The 25194-nt window shown below is 39.7% G+C and overlaps 2 long non-coding RNA genes across 2 annotated transcripts; one reads left to right on the forward strand and one right to left on the reverse strand.

The window, feature by feature from the left end:
• Positions 1-2439: 2439 nt before the first annotated feature.
• On the reverse strand, positions 2440-25194 carry LOC104848591. Its single transcript, XR_776468.1, has 3 exons — positions 25117-25194; positions 24649-24769; positions 2440-2500 (listed from the first exon to the last, which is right to left on the reverse strand). It is a non-coding gene; the product is annotated as an uncharacterized LOC104848591 (long non-coding RNA).
• On the forward strand, positions 12110-24582 carry LOC104848590. The gene is made up of 4 exons (XR_776467.2): positions 12110-12582; positions 20228-20280; positions 22516-22639; positions 24059-24582. It is a non-coding gene; the product is annotated as an uncharacterized LOC104848590 (long non-coding RNA).

The raw sequence follows: 25194 nt of genomic DNA on the forward strand, positions 1-25194 counted from the left end.
TTTTTTTTTTTTGCCCCCTTGTATCCTTGCAGACCAATTAAGTTTCTGAATTGTGAAATGCTGAACATGATAGGGAAAAGGATATTCAAATACATTAAATATAATCTTTTCCTTATATCAGAGGGCTATTAAGCATGATCTTTAACCGTTTGGTGAATCCTTCTGGGAGAGACTGAAATAAATTTGGGAAAGGCTGAGAAACGGAATGTGACACTTCGGCCAAGATGTCCGGTCAACACTGCCACAAACACACTGCGAGGCTCTGCCCCCCGCCCCGCATCAACACCCCTTCCCCCAGACTGAAGAAAAGCCCTGCCTCTTAAATTGCAGGAGATCTTGGTAACACACGGCTCGCACTTGTGTACACAGCAGAATCATTCAAGTGGGCCAGTCGGAGCTGCTTTCCGTCCGCACTAGAAACCTGCTTCAAGCTGGTTATGTCGTGGACACTGAGCTCGCTTCCACTTTGGCCAAGACCACTGAAAGAATCAATTACTCATAACTGATCCAGTCTGGAAACGTCCTAGGTATGGCTGAGGCATCTAAGATCATCTCGAGAGTCTTTCAAAACAAATTTCTAAACCCAACTTGGAATTTATAAAGTGGACATTTTGTTGTTGTTATTTTTTAAAGACCACTGATTCAAATGAATTTTTCCCAGTAATTTTTTTCCTCCCCCAATTTTGATGGAGTGCTTTTTACTCTTAGTCTGGTTTTTACAGGAGAACTTATCTATAAAATAAGATCAGTTTACCACAAGATGCATTTGGTGTAAATAAATATGTAGAGTCACAAATCATGTTTGGGAAATTCTCAATTATTGTGTGTTTAAGTTATGGTGTTTGCAATCATTTTGGTATTTTATGGAGCATCCAAAAAGAAACCGAATCCATTTGTCCTAACTTCCTGTTGCTGCTTGCTTTGTGTAGTATTTATTAGCTATAGAAGTCAATAGCTTCCACAGGAATGGGCTATGTTCACTTGGTTACTCAGAAAACAGATGGTTATTTGCACATAAACTGAGGAGCTTAGGGGGGAACGTTTAAGGTGTAAGAATGCGAAGGCTGTGGTGAAGTTGTCTGAGTTGGCTAAGTGGCTTCCCCAAGGATAGTGTCATATTTTACAATCTCTTCCTTGGGCATAAACTCGGTTTGTTTACAAGACATCGCATTCTGCATGATTTACACACTCACGAAAGTGGAGTATTAAAATCAACTTCCTTTGAGAAGTAAATTTTAACTTTTACTACTCTCATCTCATTTGTGATGGAAACCTAGCAGCTCCAACTTGGAGAGAAGTACTTGGCATATTGGAGGGATGGTCAATGTTCCTCCCCTCTTAATAAGGGTCCACAGATCAAGCAAGGGGTGCACTTTCAGGCAGAGCAAGGGAGTGGTTTATATGCGTTTCGGGATTATTGGATTTTCGTGAAAACACGTTTCTCTGCTTTTGCCATGTTTGCTTTTTATTTTATTCCCAAGCATTAGGTCTCATTTTCCCTTCTCCAGACGAGATTTTGATCAGCTTTTAGTAAATCATCTGGACCAGGGTCGCATTGAACTGCTTCTGATCAGCAATCAGCAGCCCTGTGTTTCCCCCCTGGCTCACATTTATGACACGTTTTCTTGCCAGTTAGAATAACGGGGTGTGTGAATAAAGCAAAGAAATACAACTGTTTGGTTTATTGTGGTTAAAATACAACTCGTATAAAAAGAACACTTGAAGTGGTTTTCTCACAGAGGTCTTCAGTAGATGGAACTTATTTTTATTTATTCTTGCCTGTAAGTTTGAATTAACTTCCATACTGAGAGAAAAGAAAATGTTCCTAAAGCAGGACATTGATCACATTTCTAACCGTGTTTCTCATTTCCCTGCAGAGAGGAACTTCTACACCTAAATTAAACTAAACTCTAAAGAATATCTCCTTATAGATGAGTAGGGTTTTGAATATTCCCAAGATGGAAATTATTTTTGAAAAATAATTTTATTATTATTATTAATTTTAAAACCTCCCCAATACAGAATTTATTTTGTATTAACTTCTCTTGCTCATTATGTTACAAAAGGGGAAGCCACTGAACTCAATGAAATATGTGTGCACTTTTGGAAACAAACAGGTCCAAAGATTATAAGGCTTCAAGAAAACTACATCATTACAGTTAGCCACAAATCTAACTGCCAGCTAAAGAACTTGATATGCTGTTTTATAAAAGTGAGCACGGTTAGCTGTCAGCCCATTCTGGTCTTCACACTTTGTTTAGACCAAAGCCTTGGCATGGTGTTGGATAGACCCAGAGGTGTGGCTTCTTTGGCAGAGATGGCTGGTGGAACAGGAGTCCTGTTCCCTCATGCGAATGAGACTCAGTGATGTTTGCCAGCACCCCCAGGTGAAATTAAATGAAAACTAAGCGCCATTTACCTGAAGAAGTTTGGTGAACTGCTTCTTCCCCCGGACTGCCTCTTTCCAACCTTGCTTCATTTCTGAAGAGGGTGGGTCATTCTGTGGTGTAGAGAAATGAAATCTGTAATAACAGCTTTCCTTAGAGGCCAGTAGGAATTTCAGGGGTGAAATCTCAGAATATTCGTATTTAGGCAACTGCCTCTTACCAGTCTCTGAAATAGTTGACAGAAGTGCCTACTGCATATATTTTAAAAATGCATTCTCTAAATACCTCATGAGTGCTTTCTGTAGAGATTCTCCCTCACTGTTTATGACATTCAGAATTCATTAACACTTCTCACTACTCTGAAATCTTTAAATCAGTAACAACATGTATTACAGGGCAAAAAATGCAACTGTCATGTGTCTCATTTTGCAGTAGTCTATTGACTACGACAAATTTTATGGAGAGTGGAAAAGTTGACAGTTGAGAGCCCAGAGAAGAAATCCTTAATATGTTTTGCACCCCAGCCCTGCTGAGAATTCCCCTGGGAGCAAAGAGAAGCCTGTATTCAATGGTTTCTCTTCGTTTCTATGTAGCCAATATATGCTTCAGTTTAACAAAATGTGCAGAATAAAAACAAAGTAACTGGAGGTGTGTGAGTCTCAGCACAAGAGGATTTTCTGTTGGACTAAGGACTTTAATGGTTTTGTTATGGTCAGTATTTACAGCTAAGTTATTTTGGCATAGTGCATGTTTAGAAAATTCTAATTCAGATTCTCTGATTTTCTTGTAAAACCTAGAATTTTGCATTCGTTCAAATTGTCTCTTTCACAACAAAATGCCTAGAAACACTTTATTCATACACTGAATGGTCCATAAAATGTTCTCCAGGATTTAAGAATAGTAACACAGGCTTTCTAAATACAAGGAAGGTAAACAGAAACAGATTCTTTAGCTTCAGAACACATCCCAGTGCTGACAAGAGCAAAATGAAAAACTTTCTTAGAGTTTGGGATCACTTGGAGACAGGCCTAGAGAAAGAAGTAGCAATAACTTATGAGACTGATTGTTGCTTTATTAACTTTGATTTGACTAGAAAGAGGAAGACTCAAAACATATCTACAGAACTGGGCCCAAGGGATAGAACTAGGACCACTGACTGTCATGCTATAGGACCCAGGTTAGGAAGAAGAGACACTATAGCTCAACAACAAGAATATTCATGTTTATAATGAGCTTTCTTAGCTGGTATAAAGTTTTTTGACCTGGAGAACATTTGATCACCCAGGAAGCTTGTCTTAGAAGAGCTGAAGCTTGAAGCTCAAGGGTGGTTCTTTTAATCATTACAGCCAAATATCTCTGTGGTCCTACACATGGGGACACTCAGAGCCTTCTGTGAGGCTCATGTTTTTCCTGTATCCTACTCAGATGGGGTTAGAAACCATGTAGACAGTACATTAAATAATATTAGTGACCAGGCTGCGTGATCTGTACCCGTCCCTAAAGAGAAAGGTGTCTTTTTCTTTTCTTCCATTCTCCTTTTTCTTAGTTTAAATTCCCCTCCCGAATACTAAGAAGTCAGTATTATGTCTCATCGGGGACAAAGTGGTTGAATTGCTTTTCCAGGGGTGTCTCTGACTCATTATGGCTGTGCTATAGGGCGAAGGTAATTAAGGCTGAAAAACTCACACATTGAAAACCTACATCTCCCACCTGAAGGATGGAATTTCACGGGCACCGATTCCACGGATTAACTTAGATTTCTAGGGCTGCCAATCTGGAAAGCTTTCAGTGGCAAAATTTTTAAATTTTAAAAAGGGGAAAACTACCGAATCTGCCAAACATCACTATATTGTCCATAAAATCAAATGAACTCCTTTCTCTGAATGTTGGCCTCTAAGGAAAGTGCATGCTGATTACTTTAAACTTATCACTAATTCTTTTAGATGCTTTCTTCCAGGTATTTTTCACCTTTTAAATATTTTATTAAGAATGATCAAGTATTTTCTATTAAAAAGTTGACCTTTGGGCTAAATTAATGGTTAATATTTTTTAAAAAATATGGAATATGGCAACTTTGGAGCCAGAATTTTCTCTTATTTCTAGCATGCCTAGAGGCCTAGTAAAGTGAATTGGAATGTTATATATTTTAGTACTATTTTGTTGGGAGAAATTTTTCCTACTTTTGGACATTGATGTAATATTTATGTATTTTTCAAGAAACATTTACATGAAACCCAGTCTGGAATGTTGACAATGAAAACCAAATAAGCAGAATAAAAATGCAACTCGAATATGAAAAGGAACCAAAGTACGATTATCAGTGAAAGGAGTGTAAGAGCTATAAAAAGGTGATCTGAAATACAAACTATCATCCAAAACATACAGAGGGGAGGTGTTTCTAATAGGCATTTAATGAGGAATAAGTTGCTGAAATTCCAGTTATTGCAGAGTTGGCTGGACGGAAATGAGAATGTGGTACTAAAAGAAAAATACCTTTTGATTAACTACAACTTCAAAATCAAATTAAATACTGAAACCGATTATAAAGAGTGGGTAAAATAACAAAGTCCAAAGTGTGACCGGTGGTCACCTGTGTGACATTTCTCCAGCCCAGGGCTTCTGTTTGTCTTCTTCCTGGGGGAGAAGGCGAATCTCAAGTGTACACACTGTGAAGGAGGCCTGTGGGCTGCTCTGTCAATGACCACACACGAAGGTTGATACGCTGGTTGTCACAGGAATCCCGTGCTTCTCAGCATACGAACTTGTCTTGAATTATCATCTGTGTACAAAATATTTGTTTACCCATATTCGCATCCATCACTGAAGTAATGATGCACTTCAAATTGTGAATTACCATCACTCTCGTCCTAGTATGTCTGAAAACTGAGTTCTGTCGGGGCCAAGTCTCAGTGATGACCCAGGTGTAGAGAAATGCGAAGTACAGGTATGGAAACATCAGCAATCTCCAATTCCTTCACCAGTCACCCTCCATTCATCCACTGATCCATTCCCTCTTCACCCACAGAGCATCAGAGATGGTCTCAGCGAGGGTGCAGCTCTAGATGGCTAGAAAAGAGACGCAGCACCTCTGAGCTGTATCAGCCTCAGAGGTGCTGTGCCCAGAATGGGCTTGCGACTCCTAGTTCAGGACTGTTTGGGGACACGAACAGTTTTAATGGAGTGGCTTAGTGCTTTTAGCTTGAGGCACTGGGCAGCTTCAAAGTACTGAACAATTATGGAAGAGTACTGCTGAGCTAAATATCATTAACTCTTCTGTGGTTGAGAAACGTAGTAGAGCTTTGAGCTCCTAAGTATAAGTGTGCAACAGACAAGGGCTAGAGGTTCTTCACATTCAACTGCTGTGCAGCAAGAACACAGGGCAAGCGCAGTAACTGTGAGCTTCAGAGATATGAAGTAAAAATTGTCTTCTTTTTCTTCCTGTGCATGTGTGTGTGTGTGTGTGTGTGTGTGCGTGCGCGCGCGTGCGTGTGTATCATGCAGTTCGTGTTCTGGTTCCACTCCCAAGTATGGCTGACAGAGATGACCAGGCTTTATTCAGGGTTAAACGTTGACAGCATTGTACAGACCTTGACTATTGACTCTCTTGAGACATCTAAACGGGATGGCAGCAGTAGCTCAAGTTCTTCTCCTAGTATGATTGTATTTATTAAAGCTCAGAAGAGATTTTTTCGGACCAGGCAGAGTGCTGCATGCTTGTAATACCATCTGTCTGGTAAACTGAGATGGGAGGATTGAGAGCTCAGAAGTAGGCAGAGTAATTTAATGAGATCTTGTCTCAAAACCAAACAATAAATAAATAAAGTGGAATAAAAGAGAGGCGATTTCCCAACACCGAGGGATGTTTAACGTCCGAGGTGACAGATATGCCCGTTAGCCCGAGCTGGTTATTACACATCATAAACATGCAGTGAAATGTGGCACTGGGCTCCATAAGTATGATTACCATGTGCAGCTAATAATAAAAATATATTCCAACAAAGAGCTTTGCAGTATGCCAGGTGCTTTCTACATAGGTTCCCTTGATTCTTTCACCCACCCTTGGAGAAGGCATTATTATCCTCTTACAGCTGGAAAAATTGGGTTGTGGAGCTGACACAAACAGCCTGGGACTGGAGGGTGGCAGAGCTGGGACTGGAATGAGTCCTGTAGGACTCCTGGGCCACCCCTGGTGTCCTTATGATGTGGCGCTGGGGCTACTCTTACACACTCTGCAGTCCCAGAAGGTCAGGTGCTCTACCAGGACAGTGGGGCTACTGAGTGTGGGGACATCTGCCTGTATTTGATCATATGACTACTAATTTAATTAGATTACTGTGGCCTCTAATTTCTTTTCTTTGGAATGTTTAAGGAGACTTTCAAAAATGAGTAAGGTGTTTTATCCATCCCTAAAGACACCAGCACATTTATATCTAATGTAACACGAATGTACAATGATTGGATTTCCTTTCCCTTCCCTTCCCTTCCCTCCTCTCATTTTCCCTCACCTCCCCTTCCCTTTTTCTGGTTTGGTTTGTTGGTATGTTTCCAGAATTTAGAACAATGCCTGCTATATGCTGAGTGCCAAGAAATATTACTGAACAAATATAATGAGAAACATTTTGAAGTATAATTTTAATCATAGAAAAGTATCATTTCAAGAAATCTTACGGAGCAACCAAATTGCGTTCCATTTATCAAGTAAAGCACCAAGTGTCTCTCAAATCTGAAGGGATCAAGTCTGCATCCAAACTCTGTGGTTTCGTTGTTTGGCTTGTTTGGTGTGATTATTTATGTTCTGCTCTAAGTTTTACAGATTTTTCATGTTCCTTTGTTTATAGCTAGCATTGTGTCTGGCAGTGCAGTTCACTCAGTTTAATAAGATGGACAGAATGCTTAGCTCAATGCCTCACACACAGTGGTAATAAATACATGTTTCTCCTCCTCTTTATGACTTAATGGCACATCAGCTTAATGTGCCACTGGTGATATTTGTAAAATTTCTGGACTAACTGTGAGATAGAGAGAGAGAGAGAGAGAGAGGGAGAATCATCCAGGGAGATGGGAAGAGCTTTCATTTGTTTTAACAAAGTACATTATCTCCAAATGCCAAAATGGGTTTTCCATTAACAAAGAGGACCTTCAGATTCCAACCAAGAAGACAAGTAGCTATTCCTTTGTTGAAAGGTTTCATAAAATATATTTCTTTGCATTCAGACTCTCAGAAGGCAAGGAGCTATTTCTTTGTTGAAAGGTTTCACAAAATATATTTATTTTGTCTTTATTTTGTTTGACTTTGGCTAAAGATGGAACATATATAAGAGAACTGCTTTAAAAAAATAACTGACGTGTAATCATCAACATCTGAATCTGGGTCTAAATACTTTATAGTCTCATTTCTTTGGTACATTTTAGGTACACAGAAAGTTACATTCATCATTGGCATCTTGCACCTTTACATGGCAGGTCTTGGTTCTTATTTTTTCCCCATTACCCTGCCTTCCCTTCACCCCCTCTACCCTTCCCTATTTACAAAGACTTTGCTTCCATTTCTTTCCCTTTTTCTCTTATTTTTTCTTTTTCCTTCTTACCTTTCTCCCACCCCTCCCACTTCCCTACTCCTTTAGATCTTTTTTCCTATTATAAAATATCAATTATACATTTTGATCCTTATTTACACTTTTAGTTTATTACATAGTCTCATTTTTTGCAGCTGTTTTTCATGTCCTCCCATCTCCTGGACTTGAAATGACCACTGTGTGTATGTAAAGTTGCTTCTGGGAGCTTCTCAACATCTAGCCCATGTTGTGTTACAATTACTTTTGGCATCTAGAGGCAAAATTTGCCTTTCAACCCAAACTTAACTTTTCATTTTTAATCCTCTGCCTTTGAAACAACATATTGGCAGATTGTTTGCTCCTTTCTGAAGTTCTGGGAGTTCTCTGGAGTTTTCAAATCTACTTTTCCCACAAGCCTCATATGGAAGTTATTGCTCATTTGCATCTCTCCCACATGCTTCTTGCTTTGTGTCTCAGAACAAATTCCCAACTTAGTGGTGCGAGCTGTCCGATTACCCCGTCCGTAAGCAGTTCTAGTCATTGTCTATTGCTCTGCGGCCAGACTTCTTCCAGCCCTAATCCTGCTAACATCTGTAACCTCAGTTAGAGGAAGGTGGTTTGGGCTTTATTCTGGAATGCTACATTGATCCAGTATTAAGCATTATAAACAAACAACTGGTGGGTTGGAGTTTTCATATGTCATCGCAGTGTTTGGGACCCTCTAAGGCTCAGGCTTAGTGTTTGGATGGTGTTAGAGTCAGGGAAAGATCAGAACTTCGTGGTCAGAGCGCTCTCATTGAGTGGAGGGAGAAATGAACAGGAAAACTAGGAAACTCACACAGGTAGGCTCTGTGATCAAATACGAAGAGACCGATCTTCATTAAAAAACATGGAAGTACGCTGCCCACAACACGAATCAGTAAGGTACTCTGGCTGTGGCTTCTTAGCTATACACACTCCTCAGTATTTTCAATTCACTACCCTCAGCACAAAATGATGGGCTGGATACTGGCTTCTCCTTTTAAACCTATGATTATGGACCTTTGCACACTATTTGTGGGAAGGAATGTAAATTAGTACAACCCTTATAGAAACCAATATGAAGGTTTTTAAAAAACACATATTAAATCTACTAAGTGGTCTGACAACCCAACTCCTGGGTAGGTAGCCCAAAGCAATGACTTTAGTATGCTGCATGGACATCTGGTTTCCCATGTTTATTGCAGCATTATGGACAGTAACCAGGCCATGGAGACAATCCAAGTGTTCATCGATGGATGGATGAGTATAGAAAATGTGGTGTATCTACACAATGAAATACTACCCAGACACAAAAAGACGAAACCCATCTTTTGGGACAATGTAGGTGAACTTGGGGGACATTGTGTTAAGTGAAATAAGAAAGACACAGACACACAAATATTGCCTGATCTCACTCATTGTGGAACCTAAAAATGTTTAAGCAGAGAGTAGAATGGTGGTTTCCAGAGGCTGGAGAGGGGAAGGAGGACAGCCGGTGAAGGGCTTCCCCTTCCTGTGGCTAAAGATGCTTCTTTACTTCCATTTGCCCATTTATTGCTTTTCGTTTGGTGGTATTTTTTCCTCACTATTTTCTTCATTTCATACTTAAATAAAATCTTCAACATGTAGTCATTTTCATATCTATGAGTCACAATTTTACTCCTTCAATTAAAACTATAACTTATTTACATATTCTGTGGCTTTAATAAGTTGCTCCTTCTCAGTCTCTGCGCGGTATGGGATGTATTCACATATGTAGAAGAGTTTGCAGTGATACATACAGGGTTTCTTGCTGGAACTGTGGGGTGTTTCCTGCCAGGCTCTGTGACGAGGAAGCTCGCCCAGCACTGGTAGGTGGAGTGGCCCTGCCTTTCTGTGCTCCTGCTCCACTGTACCCTCACCGCAGGACACGTCCCTTCAGCCAGCCCTGGGCTATTTGTGACTTATGTCGCCTCTCTGGGTCCTTCATCTACATCATTCCTTCTCCTGGTGAAGCAAAGCCCAAAGTGGCAGAGCTTCTAGTCTTCCACACTGGCTGATAGTAATGCAGGGTTTTGAGGTGTTTGTGGTTTTGAATGAGCAATAGTTTTTAGGATGGCTTTCTTTCCAATGAGGCCCAAATTGACACAGGTGTGTTCCTGCGTTAAGTCACACCTTGCAGTGCAGTTGTCTATGTTCCACTGAGAACTCTCCTGGGAGCACAGAGTAACGGGGAGGCATCGGGCGTTATCTTTTGTTGGGTCTGAGTTCTTGTCTGGACACCATATCCTGGCCTCTGCCCTTCTCAGATTTCTTTGTTCATAGATGGGTTTCTCCCCTCTCTCTCTGGAAAATTAAAATTTCCATGCTGCTCGCAATGATTTATTGAGATAAAACACGTACAGCTAAAATTGCTAGTGTTGTCCTTACTTTCTAGTCATTTTTCTATTGCTGGAACAAAATACCTGCAGCTTACTTATTAAAAGAGTAGAAGTTAATTTGCCTTGCAGTTTTCAGTGGGTTCAGCCTATGGTTAGCTGGTTCCAAGGCAGGAACAGCACAGTAGAGAGGTGGAGGAAAAGTGCTCAACCCGTGAAAAGGCAGAGAGAGAAGGAAGAGCTGGTAAAAAAAACAAAAAGATGCTTCTGAGTCAGGCCCCCCACTGACCACCTCCAATCAGGTTTCACTCTGAATAACACATTCAGCTTTGAAGTTACCAATGGGTTAACCCACTGATCCAGGCACCTTCCAACACGTCCCTCTCTGAACACGTAAGGCTTTTGGGGAACATTCGAGATTTAAAGCATAAGAGTGTGTATTTCATGTTTTTCTCACATTCCTTCCTGTTCTTTATATAGTTGAATATAAAAGCAATAATAGTAGTTGATCTGGCTTCTATTGCCTTTATGTCATTTTAATTTTTAAAAATTTGTCGCCATACTGTAGATTCTGTAGAATGATCTGTCTAGAACACAAACATGATCTTGTTCAGTTGTAGCAATGGCCATCAGAAAAAGATACTCTGCGTTTGGTCGGTGCTTTAATCGGAAGTTGACTCCTTCACTGCTTTTTCTAATTCCTCTGACTGCCCAGTGCCAGGCCCTAGAGCATTGTCTTCTACATTGCCTTCTTTGGCTAAGACATTTCCAATCTTCTTTCATTTACTAGCTTGGTCTAATTCCTATTTATTCTGAATGCTCCTATTCAGAATTTACTTCCTCTAAGAAGTGTTTTCTCACCCGTAGACCTAGTCAGAACCCCCATCTTCTCATCTGTGGTCTGTCATAGGGTGTTAACATTATAGAGTTACTTTTATGTGTCTGTCTTGTGCAATGTGACAGCCCCAGCACCTAACAGGAGCTCATGTGAATGTTTGAAATTGTTGTATAATTTCTTGTCATCAAATATTTTACCAGGTAAGAGTGCTTTACAGACATTTTTATTGGACCAGGCAACTTTATCTTATTAAATTGTCACTATAATCCTTGAGGTATGTATTTGCTTTATTTAATGAATAATGAAATTGAGGCCTGAAAAGTTGAATAACTTCTACTATTACTATTAAATGGCCCCAATTAAGACTTAAATCTGGATTTTTCAACTTTTAAAGTCCATGATCTTAATCACCATGGAAGATATAGCAATTTCTTTATATCGTATGTTACATGGTCACTTTTTAAAAAGTTTAACTTCACCGGATTACAATTCAGTTTTACCTAGACGTATGCTCTATGGGTTTCTTATTGCCTTTGTAGCAAATCACCACAAACACAGTGGCCTAAAACAGTGTCTCTTTGTCATCTTCCAATGGGGTCAAAGACCAGCATGGGTTTTTCTGGCTAAAGTCAAAGTATAGGCATGGCCACATTTCTTCTGGGGTCTCTTAAAAGAGTATTTGTTGTTTTCCTTTTTTTGCTTTTAGACAACTCTCATTCTTTGACTCATGGCCCCTTTTTTCTACCCTTGAAGTTAGCAAGGGGGCATCTCTCTGACCCTATTCCTTTGCTATATTCTCCTTTTGACCCTGTCTCCCTACTGTATGTTTAAGGACCCTTGTGATTACTATGGCTGCTTGGAAGACTCAAGATGTTCTTCCTGTTGTGAGATCATTTCCTTAGCAACCTTGATTCCCTTGATTCTCTCTGCAGTTCTGAAAAATCTCAAAGGTTGCTGAGAATGGAAGGTAGACATCTTGAAGAGCATTATTGGGAGTAGGAAACATTATTATACTTCACACACACACACACACACACACACACACACACAAACACACCATTCATAGGTTTTGCTTCTCTAAGCATCAAACCTTGGCTGAAGTTTAGGAATGAAACTGCAAAAGTGGCAGAGTCTGAAGTGGGTGTGGACAAGGATCTCAGGGAGACACCTAGCTTGAATGTTTGGTATCCCAAACATTGAATCACCCCTGGGGACTGACATTAATGAATTATGACATACTAATAAAGACACTAGAATGCAGATTCTTCCTTTGCAGTGGAGAGCTTATACATTGAGACTGTGATCAGGGATCCAGATATTCTCTTGCTGAAAAAAAGTAACTTAGATTAAAGATATTAACTTTAGATGAAATCAGAGTTAGGAAGATGAAGGATCTCAAGCATACTTCCTCTTGTCTAGGACAGGTACGTTAAATTATACCTGCACTTAAGGATTATTCAGTTTCCCTCATGGACAAAAGGTTCAGTCTTGGGCCCTTTGGTCCTTATAAAAAGAAAGTGGTCAAATCACAGAATATCCCTGTTCTCTGATGCACAGAAACAATGTTTTATGTACTCACATGTCCTTTTTTTTGGGTCATTTCTATACCAAGGTTATACTTCCTAAACATTTTTCCCTAGAATCCATCTTTTTCAAAGCCCAGAAATCCTTGATTTTTTGTTGTTGTTTTTGCTTCTTTTTGAGATAACGTCTCTTACAATGTCTTCAAGAGGTAGGTACTCTGGGAATTTGATATTTCTAGTTTAACTTTTAGAGAGACAACTTCTTTTTCTCATGGGAAATTTCTTTTATTGGGTACCTTTGATGGCTAACAGGATGTAGGAACCACATATTACTTATCCTGGGTTCATCAAGCACTCCTCCTGTCTTGTGTTTATATCATTGTGATGGTTAAATCTATCTGTCAACTTGATTGGCTTAGGAGCTGTGTGGGGTATTAGTAAAGCACGCTTCTGTGTATCTCAGCGGATCATGGAGGTGTGATCTCGGGTAATATATAAATGGTCTCCTCTTCTCTGGCTCTGTTTCCCTGCTTTATTTCATGACCACCATGTTCTAAGCAGTTTTGCTCCACACCCTTCCTCCATGTTGTTCCTGCCTTGGGGCCAGCTGTCCATGGACTGAATCTTCTGAAACTGTACCCAAATTAATCCTCTCCTTTGAGTTGTGAGTATCATTTATGTAGAGAAAGCTGATTGATACAACTGCTATAGGTGTGTCTTTTCTGCAATGAAGAAAGTGATTCTTTTGCCCCGAATCTGCCTCTAGCATTTACTGGGGGCTGGTCCTTTGTATCCTACCATTATTTTCCTAAGTGTGATTCATGCCTTTCACATTGGAGGTGCTGGACTTCTCAGCCAGGGACCTCCCCAGAAAACTTTTTCTGCTTATTTCACCAAGCACAATCTTTGCTCTTTGGGCCCTTTTGATGATTTTTAACTGCCATCCTTAAAACATTTATGAGCTTTCATAGTCTTTCTTTAAGGAAGAAACATTTTCTTAAAATCTAACAGAAGACTAGTTGAAAGGAAAATTTGCACAATGTATAAAATGTGCTTATTGGAGCTATTTTCATAACTATCCAGGTCTTCTCCTTGGTATCGATGGAACATTTATACCTAGATGTCCTTTATTGTTCTTCAAAACAAAGAGCTTTCACAGATAAGAAAAATAATTAAGACTGTCATCTTTTGAGATCCATCTTCCCTTTATTATCAAAGAAGGTAGGGAAAAATAATTTAACAGAAACAACTTATAAAAATGGCAAATTGTTGAGCTTTTTTTTTTTTTCCTTGCTAAAAAGGCAAAACAGTGTCAGAAACACAAAGTTTTAGTGTTGACTTAACAGGACACCCAGACCTTGGGAAAAATCTGGGCGATAAATATTCTGGCAAGTTCTTTGTGTCTTTTGCGTGTAAATAATGCTATGGGAGACAGCAACACTTTCTGTGTAGGACGCTGAAGGGAATGGTGTGCACGACAGAGTCTTCTAACAGGAATATTTTGCCAGTATAATAACAAATGTTACAAAGCATTGTGGAATCTGGGGAAATAGAAAAATTATATTAATCGAAGATATTATCATTCTCTTTCAGCATATTCCAACCTCAGAATTCATTATAAATGTTTGAGGAAACTTGTCTCTTGCTTCGATATGTACTAAACAGTCAGGGAACTGGTTCAGTGACAGTTTTAAAAAACATAATTCATAAATCAGAGGTGCCTTGATTTTTTTTACTTCCAGTAGTTTAATATTAATTTTCTTGGTCCTAATACAACTGCATTAAAAGTTCACTTTAAAGTAATAAAATTTCAGAAAAGAAAATAAATGATGGAAGTTTATAAGGAAATAGGGGTTTCTGTGTTACTTGGTTGGGAGTCAAAGCTTGTCCCTTATAAGTTACAATGTTAATTTTGGAAATGTTGATCTTTCTTAAAAGGACTTGAATTCTTGATGAAAAGGAATGCTTAAGTTCTGAAACGTTAAAGATCCATTTTCCAAAGAAAGTTTCCATAATAAATACTGTTTTGGGAGGTGGGGAGTTACCTTAGTAGAAGGAACGATTATTTCAGAGGATAAGGAAACTTTAAATTTGGATTTCCCATGAAAGAAAAGCAAAGGTGTTCCCTCCTCGCATCTAGCCAGTCTCCTGGTTGAAGGAAGTAATTAGATGAGGGAAAGGAGAAAAACCAGAATCTCTGGCTCCTCTGTCAGTTTCTGAGCCACAAAACTTTGGTTTGTTCAGTTGCTTCAAGCCAAGATGTGCAGTGAAAGCAGACCTCTCCCCAGCTGGCAGCTTATGGGTTACACAGGGAGTTACGGGGTACTGGTTAAATGAACATTTCTGGAGCTAGTCATCAACATTTTTGCCCCGGGTCCTCTGGATCTATGGCTCGGATCCCAGCAGGAGTGAGATTCTCAACCCAAAGAAAGCATTTCGGGACAAGTTACTCGCACAGTGCAGATCACAAGCGTGCTGTGGGCACTCATAAACCATTGTGCAGAGCCAGCGGTATGAGGTCCTATGGGGAAATGCATTCTGGGCGCGATCTAGCAGCTCCTGCAGCTACTCACCACGGCTTGTTCAGCACCCCTAAAATCACTTTCATTCGACCAGGCTATGAAGCATCTCCCGGTAGCGCACTGCCTTAGCCTGCGATCTTCTTGCCTTTAGGGAAGTGTCTTTAAAAAACCAAACTAGGTTTGCTATCTGGGATGATCGTCCCTCTCTCTTTTTTTTTATTTTTTTTTATTTTCTACTTTTACAAAAAACTTTGTTTCTCTACACTCCTTCCACTCTTTTGCTTTCAATGCATATGTTCATATTTTTTGTTTGTTTGTTTTTTTTAAGGTATTCACAGAGTCATAAAATTTTCTAGGCTTTGCAGGGAACCTCCAGTACTCAATATCACTTAGCCCAGGCTCATGCTTGATGAATGTGTCTCTCTCTCCTTGTCCTTGTTTATCCAAATCCTGCTCTGTTACCATGTTTTCAGAGATACAATTTAGCATCTCAGGAAGCAGGCTGTCTTTCTTGGGATGGCAACGTGTCTCTGTTGTTTCCCTAATTCCTCTTCCGATGTTCTGGCTTCTATTTCTTTTCTTGCCTTTCTGACAGCACCTTCTGATGGAACCACGTGTCGATCTTTTGCTTTCCTATATTTTTGTCTCCTGGGCCCTATTTTATTTCCACAAACATAGATAACTTTGTAGGTTACCATTTTCCCCTTTGTTTTCTTCTTTTGCTAGTACCCCCAACTCATTTTGAGTCCTTTTATTGAAAAAAAAGCAATTTCTTTCTTCAGATCTCTCAGTTAATCTTTCTTTCTGGGAATTTTAATTTCTTTGGGTTTCCTAAAGTAGAATAAATGCATGAATGAGATTTATTTTTCAAACTAATCTTGCTTTCAATTGGCAACTAATCAGTTCTCCTATCTTGGGTCATTCCTTGACAATGGTACCACTTCTTTGGAGCACAGTAAAGATCCTTACTTTCATTCATCAGACATCTAAGCGTGTTCACCCACACTCATCCCTGAAAGCATTCTTCCTTCATTGACTCATTCATTCATGTGAACATTGTAGCCATTTTTAAAGCAGAGGCATAAGAACTTTCAGTCCAGTAGGCATTTTTGATATAGGTAGACCAGAACTCATCTTAAAAACCCTGAATATGCTTAATATATTGCACATGAAAGTATAAGCTTCTTAAAACAGAGAACAGTTTTTGTTTTCAGCTTTTTATTTTTTGCGGGGAGCCTGTCCTTGCTATGTTGCTCAGGCTGTTCTTGTACCCCTGGGTTTAAGTAATCCTTCTGCTTGAGCCTCCTAAGTAGCTGGGAGTACAGGCATATGCTTCTGTGACCAATTTGAGACAAGTTTCCATTTGTATTTGTTGTCTCTAGAGTCTAATGCTGTCACTGACCCTGATAAACAATTGTTGAGTGTGAATGACTAAAGTAACAGTCTTTAAAATATGTCTGATTAAGTGAATGATACCATTCATGTGCAGCTAAAGGCCAACATAACAGCCAAATGGAGGTACTGACAACAAGTAGCAGTCAGGCTGGGAAATTTTATTTAGTAATATTCAAAATGGGAAAAAAGGCAGCAAATCATATTTTCTCTGTCTTTGATTCTCCTCCCAACCAAAGTAACATCTGCTTTTGCTTTCTTTACCGTGTGTGAGGGTGGAGGAACAAAGTTGAGTGAAATCATATTAGTGCTCTGGGTTGGGGTGACTGCGGGCTGGCCACCCAAGTGTCCTGTTGGAGTGACCACAGGTGCGCCGGCTGCTTCAGAGGAGGCACATTCAAATTTACGTCACACACTCGCAGAGTCCCTTTTGTGTATTTTCTCTGAAACTCAAGAATTTTGGGTCAGTTTCCTACAAATGCCTCACTGATGTGAATAGCAGCATCAAGTTGTACCTATGGTGGGAAGCACCATGTTTTCTCAGCTATCAAGTGAACATGGGGCTTCAAATTCATCTTCCTTTCCCTTCTCATCAGGATGTGTAAAAGCATTTTAGTACTTTGTTAATTTTATGAAAAATTCCTTTAATTTTCCTGCCGACAAAGTTTGTACTACATGCACAAACTTGATCAGGGACCCTATTTTTGTTGGTTTTTGTGAACTGAGTTGCTGAGATGTAGAGGAATCTGATCCTCATCAATGGAGAAGGCATTTTATGTGCTTGCTTGGAATTTAAATTATACTAAACAACTAAAATATTAAGGAGGAAAATTATTCTATTGGGAATCAAAGTATAATAGAGTTTAATGCATACCAGCATGCTATACACATCATTCCTTTTAACAAGTGTACGCAATGTGAACCTCTCTTCCCATTTTAAGCAAGTCTTCAAAGTTAAACATTATATCCAATGCCACAGATCCCTCATAGCACTGCTGGAATACCACTTTAGGGGTCTGCCTTACACCAAGTCTGGGGATCCCAACCTCTAGCCCGACTGCCTCAGAGAGTCTGTGGGAGAATTTAAATACTTCTATTAAGTTGGATGGGAGAAGTTGGCACGTTTGTTTTCATTTCTTTCTATCCTCAATTGAACTTCTACATGCAGACAAACCCACAGATGGTATCAACCGTACCTGTGAACTTTATCACATATAAGAATCACAGGTGCTATTCCATGGCGGTTCAGTAGTTGCAAATGCATAAAAATATTAACTTATCATTAGTGGAAAATTATAATGGTTTTTCTTAATAAGTTTGATATGCATATTTCAATAGAATTGTTTTCTTTTATAGCCTTCTACATTTTATATTTATTACCTTTGCTATTATCATTGACTTAAATGTTATGTTGACTGCATATGTATGTTTTTATTTTAAAAATTTAAAAGCTTCATTCCGAAATGAGCCTAGTAGCCCCCTCAAAGGACCCCCCTCCAAAGCCTTTGAGACTTCTTTTAAAACCTCGTTTTTCATCCATTATGTTCTTCTTGTTTTTGCCATAGCTAGATGCAAAGCAGAAATTTAATGATTTACACAAATGACAGCTATAGCAGGATTCAGTGTAGTGGTGAGAAAGAAAGAAGAAGTTTAGCTTCTAGAATATTCAATATATCTGTTATTTTCAAACACACGTGTAGCTGCAGAACCCTGAAAGGGATTAAGTCTTCATTTCCTACCAGGCGAGATCTCCAGACACATTCATTTCACACAGGCCAGTAGCAATTGGCAGATCGTTGTTTCTGTCTTTTCCTGTGGTCTTGCGCCGTGTTCAGATTATTAATGGTGCTCTGGGTTAGTTGATTCCTGAAGATAAACTTCTCAGTCAGCCTTCCCGCTTCCCGTCAGGCTGCCCAGTCCAGGGTCTGGGCTTTCTCTTCTAAGTTGTGTTACCAGTCATAAACCGAATGGCAGGTTCCAGAAACCCACCAGCCTTTGTTTACAGTCACATTGGTTGACCCATTTTCTTCTATTTATATGTTTATTAATTCATTAGTAAATACCAACAAATGTTTCGTTTGAGGAACCCACTAAGTCGCAGGTATTGTTTTTAGAAATTGGGGATATGGAGAAGGCGACTCAAAGGAGGTTTTGGTGGAGTTCTTCTTTATTAAAAGCGTAGTTATTTATTATTTACCTATTAATGAGATTGCTGGGTAACTTTGAACTTAAAGGTTCCCATAGATGCGATGAAGCCAGAGGACCTTAAAAGCTTCATTTGTCTTCGATGCTTACTTGGGAAGATGTTCATATCTCAATATTTCATCAAAGCTATTCCATCTCAGTGTGAGGATGGCTAACACAGCTTTACTTCTAGTTTGCTTTGGGGTTTACTTTGCCCATCTGGTTTAAGAAAGTACTGATTTTTTTTGAGATGTGGCTTGGTTGGGATGTTCAATTTCTGGTCTGAACTAATTACTTCTGTGACCTTGAGAATGAGATGCTCAATTAACCTCCCCAGCTCTCTCATTTCCTTATTCTTAAAAAGATAAGATTGGCCTATGAATCTTAAATGTCTCTTCCAGCTCTAAAATTTTATGATTCCATGTTTTTGAGATATCACGAATATTGTAAGGCCTCACCTTTATGTTTTAGTGAGGTTGAGAAGATAAAGCTTCATTTCATAAACATCTATTCTACATAGCATCATCTTTGAAGGTCATAACTGAAAGCTTAAAATTTAAGATTTAAAAGCATTCTGCTGAAAGAAGAGAATCAGTTACTAGCAACAAATAAAAAATGCCTTGTATTATATAGGCTAAGTGAGAGAGTGACATTGTAGAAAAGCCAAAGGGAATGGCCTAAAAAGATATTGGCTAAATTTTCCACATCCTATTTCTGGAACATAATTTTTTTCTAAATATATGTTTTAAAATAACTAGTAGACTAAATATCAATAGTAGAAAGGGAGGCCTCTGCACTGACTCTGTACTTTGGTGGGATACACGTTTAACCATGTTCAACAGTGAATGTCGAATTTTCCGCACGGTTGGAAAATGGATAGATTCTTTCCCACAGTTCGCTGTACTACTAAGATTAGCAAGCAGTATCAGGTGACACCGGTGAAAATGGATGGTTTTGATGTAAATTAAACTTTGACACGCCTGCCTGTTGACAAGGCTGTGTTTCACTGCAGTGCTTTCTGGAATGGTGAAGAGAAAGTTGTGGGGCAGGCAGTCCACGAAATTTTGGCCTGTGTGTTTGCCTAGAGGCTTTGGTGATAGAAATCTAAAAAGATAAACATATGTGTGAAAGTCATGCTGTCACTCTTGGTAAAGGCTATAAATGGGGTCTATGGCCTGCAGTAATTCTATAGGAGGCACCATGAATTGAATACAAATAACTCTGTATAGGCCAGTGACACACATGATTTGAGTTTATTTTCTAACTGAATCTCATTTTTGTTAATGATTGACATGAGCGAGTCAATATCAAAGTTCTTGAAATGCTTTTTTTCACTACTAAAATTTGAGAAACTAAATGACACCTTCTTCCTTCCTTCTCAGAAGGACCATCCATATCAAAACTGTGTTAGACTCATTTTATAAACTTTATCCTGTTTTGACCTGTAGGAGACATGAGCCTGGGTGATACCTTGCAAGATTCTTACAGTCTGCAAAGAAAGGTAAGGGGTGGGGATCATGCTTGTAACTCACTTTGTAAATGCACTTTGAGAGCTCACTGAAAGACAGTTTTATAGCACCCAACTTCCACACAACCTGGAGGCTGTTAAAATTGTGAGTTGCTATGATAAATTCCAAAGGCCCCCTTGCTAGAGCTTTCTGTTTTGCACAATGACAAGAGATGAGCCCTCAGGCAGATGTGTATTTGTCCTCTAGTCTCTGACACGAAGTCTAGACAAAGTTGGGTAAAGAAACCATTGATTTAAGAAAATTGACATAGAAACCATTTGAGAAACCCAACACCCCGAACCAGTTTCACTCAAGTGATGTAAATGCACCTTTCTCCAGGAAGTTGGGAGAGACTGGGATATTTTCTGGATCCATCATCTATCCACATAGTCATTTTGCTCTGCCGTTTGTTTGCTCTAATCAGGATAGGAGCTCAGTCCAGGTTCACCTCTCTTGGAATTGGCCAAAGTTCTTGTTTTAATGATGAGAAAAGGTCACACATTACCAGTCCAAGACCCCCTTTCAACTGTTAGCTGTCTGAGGATTTAATCACAGTGTTCTATGTTTTTCATCACAATAAATATCCAGCATGTCTGCCATATCAGAAGAGGCATAAACCTGCTGTAGTGATGCGTTTGAAGATGACTGGAAAGTGTGAAGGAGTCTTTAGCAAAAGAAGAGGAAGATGAGGCAGAGACTGGCTGGTCGGTCCCAGCTGTTGTCCCACCAGTAGAACCGCTAGCCCGCTTCCAGAGCAACACCACTGTCTTTGTGCTAGGCGCTTCCCCCAGGCAGCACAGGGCCCCTTTCCTTCCAGCATCAGCACACATATCAAGATCCCAGTACACAAGCTGTCAGAGGGAGGTCTGGACCGAAGGCACAGACAAGCCTGGTCAAAGAGGAATGGACAAGCAGGGCTCTGTCTTCCTAACGCAGGCCTGTTTGCAATAGATAGTCACCCAAGGAGCAAAACAAAAATCAGCTTGATTGATTTTTTTTTTATCAGATCAAAGGAATCCCTCTTTATATTTTATGATCTTTGTTCTGTATTTTGTCTGTCTCTGAGAAGACATCACCCAGCATAGCACTGGTAAGCCTGGCAGATAATTTTAGAAAACCAGACAGCAGAGAGCAGTTAGACTTAGTATTTAGGCTAGAAGTGTGTTCTTCACATTCAGCATGTCAAGCAGAAACGTATGTCTCAAAGGGGCATGCGACTTTCTAATCATCTACATTTATCTCATTAGATATTGAAACAAATAGTACTGAACTATAAATGCTGAATTCTGTGTTCCTTCTTCTGGATTTATTGAACTAAGACCCCTACTCCTTTTCTTAGGAGTTGCTTCGTTCTTAGGCCACAGTTTAGCATGTCAAAATGTTTGTTACATTATGCTTCAAAGACTGCTTCAATTATCTCATATGACAGCAGTTTCCCAAGTTTTGAAAAGACAACCGCTTTTTTATGCATGAAACACCTTTTACACTTGAAACTCTCAAACCTATGGCATTTCAATATTTAGCATTTCTATTCGCCAACAATTACATTCACAAATGATGCTGTAGCCTATTCCGTCCACAGCACAACAGATTCACATGACACTTCCATGTGCTGTGAACACTTGGTACTACATGTAAGCCAGTGGCATTGACCTAGGCAACAAATAAGTGTGTGATCTGTTCATTCTGGGGGGAAGCCTTTGTTTTCTACTCACAGGTGAAAGGACATGATGAGCTGGAAAGCTTTGTTGATTACTCTCTCATGCTGAGGGCTTAGATGTCTTGATAACTGTAACATCACATGAGTGCCTGCAGGCTCAGACAAGAATTCTCATCATACAAGGTGCTCACAGAGTAGCACCAGGTGATACCAACCATGTAAAGCAGGTGACTGTCACATCAAGAAACAGCTGTTGAGGACTCGTGACCCTGAATATGTGGCACAAGTCTCAGCCATTAAAAGCTCTCTTAGAGAAGCGCTTCTCAAACTTTGAAGTCCCAGGACCACCCATGCATCTTTTCTTGCCTTCCCTTCTTTTCCCTTCCCCTTCCCCTTCCCCTTCCTTCCTTCCTTCCTTCCTTCCTTCCTTCCTTTCTTTCTTTCTTTCTTTCTTTCTTTCTTTCTTTCTGGTACTGGGGATCAAACTAGGGTCAACCTGCGCTTGCCAGGCAGGCAGCAGAATCACTGAACTAAATCCCCTGCCATCGTGCATCCTTTCTGTATGCAGATGTTTCTGACATTGGCTCACGGACACACTCTGACACATACTCTGAGAAGTGTGCCATCGTAGCATGTTTGGTGAAGGCCACCCTGGTAGGTTCAATGTGGTCACTAACCATCTCCTTATCTAGGTGAGTATAAATAGATGTAGCATATAAAGTACAGGGTTTTTTGGAATTTCTCTCATAATTTTCTAGCCTTACTTTTATTCTAGGGAATTTCTGTAAAGACAAGAAGAGCAGATGAGAGCAAAAAAATGAACCTGAATGTTGTTTATTTCTGTGGGCAATGCATGAGTTGGGCATTTAATTCTCATTCAGTTTCTCTTTTCCACAAAAGTTGATTGATTTTACCACTTAATGAAGATCTGTGAGAAAACATTCAAGAAAATACTATATACAAATAGTCAGTGAAGTTCTGTGTATGCACCATTCCTATTCTATGGACAAGATTGTGTTTTCTCATCCTACCTTTGTTTTATTTCATCCACAATTTCCACTGAATTCTTGTGAGCCCAAGGAACTTTCCTCATGTCGATCCGGTGGCCATGCAACAGAAGAGAATTAGACTGACCACACGGGAATTGGACTCCAGCCTTGCTTTCATTAACACAATTCTCAGTTGAACTGCGCAAAACAACCAGCGCATTTGTAGCTGCCCAGGCTAAGGGAGATGAACGTCCTCTGCCTCTTTCTCCAGTTATTGAAGAGGTCTCCAACAGTCCCTCTGGACCATTGAGATGCATTTGCTTAGAGGAGCTGCCAGGTGAGCCCTGGCTTTGAAATTTGTTTGTGTCAAAGTCCAGGCTCACTCTGGTAAATCAAGGAGGCTTCTGGACAGTCTCCCCAGGAAATAAGATAATTGGGAATTGAAGTCTTGGGAGAGTGATAGCACAGCCCGGAACAGTTGGACACTATCTGTTCTTTATTGTCAACAGAGGTTTTTAAGACAGGAAAAGAGCCGGAGTATATCTTGGTTCTGACAAATCTCTACATAGGGCAAGGTCTGCAAAGATATCTGGCCAAAGAAATCATATTCATTCCCTTTTCTTGGTCAACCTAGCAAGCAAAACCTTACTCTCCCAGGGTGTGACAGTGCCAGGCATCACTATTTTGGTTTGGGTAGGTGGGTTTTGTATCATCTTGGATTTTGTAATTCTGGAGTTCATCTTCTGGATAGAAATCACCAGCATATACTTTAACACTCTGCAGCAGGAATTCACTGGAATTTTAGTTTTTATTTTCCTAATCATTTTTCCTTCATGCCAGGCTTCCCTAATCCAGCTTATCAGATGGATCTGAGTATTTACTAATCATTTTGTGTAACACAATTTTTGAAAAAAGCATAAAATTAGACATTGAAAATGGCATTACCTACATGTGGTATTGTTTTATGCAGAACAGTCCTCTAGTAAATAGTCTTGATTAAAATGGAAACCTTTTAAGTAATCATTGGGTATAAAATTAAATGGAATAAGTCTGAAGTAATGCAAGTCAACCAAAACGGCTTAACGCTGTTTTCTTCATTTCCCTCTGCTTTGTCCCCTGAAGAGGATAAAATTCTGAGGAGTATATTTGTGGAGTGCTGAGTGGTCACCTGAGGGCGCCTGAACCCCAGCTCCAGCTTCACCAACTGTCCTGGTCGCCTGTGCTCACGGTTGGTGATTCTCTCCTTGTGGATTTTGCTCAGGCCGTTGTGGTTGGAGACACACATCCCCTTCCTTTTTCTGAGCAAGGGTCCCTCAACCATGGGACCCCTGATGTTCTGGACCAGAGGATTCCCTGGAAAGGATATCTGCCCCATGCACTGAAGGGTCTTCTGTGGCATCCATGGATTCTCTGATCACCAGGTGCCAGAACCTCTCCTCCTCTTTCAATAACCAAAAATGACCGCAGACACTGCTGAGGGTCTCCTGCAGGCAATTTTCCTCTCTTGAGAACATTGCTCCAAGTCTTTTTCACTCCTCAAGCCCAAGTATCACCTATATAATAAAGTCTTTCTTAATCATACATATGAGCCCATGATGACTTTTCCATTCTGTTTATAAAAATGCAATGGTGCAAACAGTGTGTGTGCAAAGCAAAAGAAAATGAAGCAATACAGAACTGCATAGAGTAAGGGGATTGTGGCCCACACTTACCTCTTTCTTGATGTCCCTCTCTTTCCTAGAGGTAACCACTAGCAATACTTTCCAGGCTGTTCTAAACCATCAGAAGTCTAGAAGTGTTATCTTCTTGTTTCAAATTGCTTCCTTTTCATTGCTAGAGAGAATGAGAAGACTTTCATATTTTGTGGCCACTTTTATTTTCTCTTTTTGTATTTATTATTGTTTTCTTTAGTCCACATTTCAAATGAACTTTAATTAAAATATGTATGCATATAATGATGTTAAGTAATTTGCTTGTTATTTGGGTGTAGAATTTTCCCCTGGTCTATATAACTATATGTGTTGCTTGCTGTATATTAAATTTTTTGTAGACCCAAATGTCAAACTTTTCCTTCATGGTCACAGGATTTTATATGGAATTCCTTCCTTATCCTTGGGAATACATTCTAAGACCCTCGGTGGTTGCCTGAAACTTAAGATACTATCAAATTGTATACGTACTGTGCTTTTTCCTATATGTCCCTCAGGGCTGCCACTTTGTATTAGTTGGTCATTCCATGATTTATGTCTAACTCCTCC

The sequence above is a fragment of the Fukomys damarensis genome, unplaced genomic scaffold, assembly GCF_012274545.1.
Source record: "Fukomys damarensis isolate Sample0158 unplaced genomic scaffold, DMR_v1.0_HiC HiC_scaffold_6, whole genome shotgun sequence".
NCBI classification, from domain to species: domain Eukaryota; kingdom Metazoa; phylum Chordata; class Mammalia; order Rodentia; family Bathyergidae; genus Fukomys; species Fukomys damarensis.